Below are 5,145 nucleotides of genomic sequence, written 5' to 3'. Positions count from 1 at the left end.
CTGGAGTCCGGAATAATGGCCCAACCCTCCAACAGAAAAGGCAGGAAGTCTGGTAAGCCAGCTTCTGAGGAGCCCCAAGCTCAGGCCTTCTTTCCTCAGAGAGAACTGTCTGCCCATTAGATAAATGAGCCCCAGGAACTTAGGCCTTACATGGCAGAACTCCTGGGCCATTGTATCGAAAAGCTGTACATCATTGTCTGAGGTACTTTAGAATGGGCCTATTCAGTTAGGTTTGCAAAAGGTGCTTGGTTTGAACAGACTGATTTACCAGCTAGTGTATGCAATGGTTTAATGCCTTTCATTAAACCTCTATTAGGACCCTTTTGTTACCTACATACGAGAGGGTAGTACTGCCTTTTTACACTTACAGCTTTGAGACACACCTAAACACTTGTTTTAGGGTCTTGGTTTTTGGCTCTAGACATTAGCTTGTTTGTAACATGCATCTTTGTATAATACCACTACCCCTATGCGGTTAGGATTTAAGGGTTACCATAAGTTCCATACAGTTACGTGTGCATACGGGTTATATGCAAGGGGCACAGTCTATCAAAAAAGTTTTCTATTTTTCTGTGTATAGATATATTGTGTTGTTGCTTGATCTTTTGCTTACTGAATAGCTATGTATGAAGAAATGTTTTACCCAGTAAACGTGTATGATTAACAAATTTGAAGTTAAAATGAGGATAGTGAACAAACAATCCAGATAAACACCATGGCACTGTAGACTTAATTGTGAACATCCAGAGCTCGAGAACTCGTTCATCTCACTAACCCCTCACTAAAACACCATTCTAATAGTGAGCTTCCATTGGAAGAAGCTTAAGGTAGAAGCAATTTTGTAAAAGTATGTCACTACCCAGCACAATAAGTGCTATATAGCATCTTCTAAAGATGGACCGGAATGCTATTTGCAAACTATCACCTCACAGGAGCACCCCTCTGAGGAAACATTGATCACTCTTTGCCATTCTCTCAAAAATTAGCACTGACACAAAAGTTCAGTTCAATACTTTATTTCTTAATGTGAAGCGAGACAAGGCCTGGTCACCAAAGATTTCCTCCAAGAGGCTTCCGGTGGGAGGGGTCACCTACAAGAAAACAAGATTAAGAGAGTGAGTGAGGGTAGCTACAGCCACCAGAAGTGTTGAAGCATCCAAAATGAACTAAGTCTAGCAGACTGTTTACAGGTTTTCTCCAGTCTGCTGAAAAGCAAGCAGCAGACATTTTCCCCCACCCCTCAACCTACAGTGAGAAGGCCCTCACAAGCATGCCAGTATATTAAAGGCAAGTAAAATAAAAATGGAGTATGCACAGGCCAACTGCATTGTGAGCAGACTTTAAATTGATGTTTCAAGTGCACATCTACACATCAACCCCTTTGGCAATCTTCACTCCTTGAAGCTTGAGTTGCTGTGCCACTCTTGGCAAGTAGAGAACAGCATTTTCGATAATCATTATTCTGAAAAAGACAACCCTACATGCATGCAGTATGTCTGCATGTAGGGTTGCAGACTTTATAGGAATTTACAGATTACAGCATGAGGAAGCTGCATTAAAGGGTGGCCCAGAAGCTCAAGTTGCAAGGAGTGAGGATTACCAAAGAGATATTGGGGGGATATCTATATAGATACTTGATGGGAGTCATCTGCTATGGAACACAGCTTTTGGCATGGGACCAGGTGTAAGTTCAATTTTTCCTCCTGCAAAAAGATGGTGCAGGTTGCTTTCTATGCTCTTCGATCTCGTTTTCCTGCAGCCTTATTTAAAGCTTTAGCCAATTGATGCAAAGCTGGAGGGAGATGGTGTGGTGTAATGGCCTGAGCTGTTGACTTTGGAACTGGGGTAACTAGGTTCCATTATCAGATCAACGTACTGTGATTCTCAGTAAATAACGTAAGCTCTCAGTGCCTAGAATTAAGCACCTTGAGACCCTCACAGGTGATTTGATGCACTTTGCAGATCCTGGATTATAATAAAGCACATGACAGATTTGTGCAAACAGTTAAATACTCCAGTCTCTCCTGGTGAAGTTCATATTGTGAGCCTTTTTTGTCTTAGTTAGCTTCATGTCCTGGACCATTAAACCATTCTAGATTTACCTTACAAAATATTGCATAACAGTAGGATCTGATGGACATATGCCGGGTGCAATACATCTGTTAGTTCTCATGGCACAGTAAACTACTCTTACCTCTTGATAAACGTTCTATTCTCCCTAGTCCCCTCCACCTCCAGTCCTCACAGCAATATCACCTTACACCTGCCATACCACCACCTCAGACTATAAACTACGATCACATGTGTAACATACGTTAGTGCATGTAACATTCAATTTATGAACCCTTAACTTACTTTTTATAGTGCAGGCAGTGTCAGATGCAAGGACAGGCTTCACACAGCAAAGTGGACAACTGAGGAACACCAGGTCAGCTGCAGAAAACCAAAACACATTAGGCGCTGAAACCACTATGCACACTATTCATTTTGCAAAGATAAGTACTACAAAACATGGACTGCAAATAAAATAATCCTCTTAACTTGCTATATCAAAATAATGAACCAACAGCAAGACACTGACTCCAGTCACGAGGGCTCCAGTTTTTGCCTCATTCCAAGGTTGTCACTTCTGGTAATAGGGAGAAAATTTGACTGCAGTCTACCAAGAAAGGCACTCTGGGGTGCTCTTGGAACCCTTAAGTCGAGGTGTGAGATCAGACCAATCTCTTCCATTTCTACAGCCAGTCTCCCCCTGCTCCCCTTGGGACATCCCAAGAAACATGCAGCCATGTGGGGCCCCAGCTAGGGTGCCAGAGTCAGCATAAAACAGCAAGTTATGTTTTGACATGTATATTTAAGACAGTAGGAAAGGATAATCTAATAAAAGGTTGAATATAAATGACTGAAAACATTTAAGAGGCAGGACAAAGGCTTGTCAGTTACATAGTAACTGAATCTCACAACCTAAATATTTTAGTGTGTGTTAATGGCACTCAAAATAGATGTTTGCATTCAAAACAGCCTCAGCAGCAACCCCACATGTACACTACCCTGGATTAACAGTGTAAAAGGGCTAGAGCCACCATATTAAGTTGAGACTACGACAAAGGCTAGCAGGCACTATTTATCTGAAGGTGCTCGCAAGTGCATATATTTAAGCTCTCTCCAGTCCTTAGCCCAGCCTCCAAACCTCACCTTCCCCAAAATCCACTGCTTAAAATACACCCAAGGCCTATGGAAAGCCACCTTACTCTAGTAATGCTACTATAGACGCACCTTACAAATCAGTTTGAAGTGCAAGCCATTTCATGAACTAGGACTGCTGAATGAAATGTTGCAGAGGGAACAGCATTCACCATTTCATAGAAAAGCATAAGGTGTAGATTCCATATTAACCTTGAATTACAGTTCTATTGGTCCATAACTCAAACACCTTTTAGGAACATGTATAAATGCAGTCATGCTCAATAGTAGTTTAATGAAATGTTTTCTGGTATTAGTACACTCAAAACTATTCCTAATATGGATTTAATATGGGACAGTTTCCCCTTTGTTGATGTATATTCTACTGCAGTCTTCAAACCGTATTGCTTACTGAATTCAGTTTATTTTATGGTAATTTGAATTACATTCCCTTAAAATTGGATTTCCATGATTTAGTTACCTCCATTTTCTTTTCCAATAATTGAAAGTCATAAACCCATGACTTACCCTCAATGCTGCAGCTTAAGCCGATTGGTTCAAAGCAGATATGTAGGCGGCTTAACTACCATCTATGCTTCAGGAATTGGTGCAGCACTGAGAAACCAAAGGCCACTTCTGAAGCTGCGGGAAATCTTTAAGAGAGGACAAATTGGTCCAAAGCTCCAGTGGAAAAGCCAATATCAGACTGGGACAGTGACTTAATCATTTGTACATACTGTGCCAGCAGTAAGTCCTTCCAGTGTCAAAGCTAGCAGCTCTTCCTCCACAAGGAGTTCTCTAGAGATGAGATTTCACTGCGAGATGCCCGAATAGAGGCGTTCTGAGTGGCCCTTGGGTGCCAGAATTCAGGCTATCTCGAGAGAGGTGACAGATGGCACCAATTTCTGCCACCTCTCTGTAGACATCAGCACTACAGCTGGTTCCGCCAATGTGCACCCAGAAAGAAAAACCTGGATGCCCACCGGGGCCCCGGCTGCAGTTTTGAGGTCAGGCTTAAATAAAAGCCTCTTTTTTTTTTAATTTAGTCATACCATAATAGAATGAAGTAGAAAAAAAATGTAGGTAAAATGTAGGTGTAAAAAAAGTAAAGTAAAAGTATAAGACAGGCTAGGGAAAATATTAAAGGAACTATTGCTAACAGACATACAATAGCGTGGCAGGACACTAGCATCTTGCAGCCCCTCACACCTATTGAATTGGTGACAAACAACTTCCACTTTAAGCTACATTTATATCCAAACAATCTTCACTCACTGGGCAGTGTAGAAAAGTACCCTCTTGGCATGGTTACCCCCCACTTTTTAACCTGCTGTCAGTGTCTCTTCACTGGGATCCTGCTAACCAGGACCTCGGGGACTGCTCTCCTGTGAGTTGTGTAAGACTTGGCACCCCCACAGGTGGCATACTGGTGCTCCCATGCAAGTCCCTTGTAAATGGTACTTGGGTACCAAGGGCATCAGCAATTCCCCAGGAGCTGCAGTATGTATTGCACCCACCCATGGGAGCCAATGCAAAGTGCATCTGCAGGCCTGCTATCTGAACCTGCTTGAGAAGGTACATACACCCTTTCACTACAGGTCAATGCACCAAGTCACTTTAAGACATCCCTATGTCAGGCCCTCCTATCCCAGAGGGCAGGGTGCAGGTACCAGTGTCTGAAGGCACCCCACCTGAGCAGAGGTGGACCATGAACACCAGTCCCATTATACTGGACTTCAAAAGTGCAGGGGAAACCATTTTACCCTGTGTCCAGCTACATAATGCTAACTCTAAACATGGCCATTGAATGTTTCAAACATGTCAGAAACAAACCCTACTACTGTTGCCAGTATTGGCTGTATGCCATGCACTCTAGGGGCTCCTTAGAGAACACCCCCTGGCATTGCTCCAACTAGTCCTGTGGGGTTTAAGACAGCCCGAACTACCACCCTGCAGACTGTT

General features: G+C 42.8%; 1 long non-coding RNA gene across 1 annotated transcript; it reads right to left on the bottom strand.

Moving 5' to 3' along the window:
* Positions 1-1,000: 1,000 nt before the first annotated feature.
* Positions 1,001-3,836, bottom strand: LOC138267702 (uncharacterized). The gene is made up of 3 exons (XR_011199853.1): positions 3,712-3,836; positions 2,356-2,433; positions 1,001-1,091 (listed from the first exon to the last, which is right to left on the bottom strand). It is a non-coding gene; the product is annotated as an uncharacterized lncRNA (long non-coding RNA).
* Positions 3,837-5,145: the final 1,309 nt, after the last annotated feature.

The sequence above is a fragment of the Pleurodeles waltl genome, chromosome 12, assembly GCF_031143425.1.
Source record: "Pleurodeles waltl isolate 20211129_DDA chromosome 12, aPleWal1.hap1.20221129, whole genome shotgun sequence".
Taxonomy (NCBI): Eukaryota; Metazoa; Chordata; class Amphibia; order Caudata; family Salamandridae; genus Pleurodeles; species Pleurodeles waltl.
The sequence above is the reverse complement of the archived record's forward strand: the minus strand, read 5'-3'. Positions and strand labels throughout refer to the sequence as shown.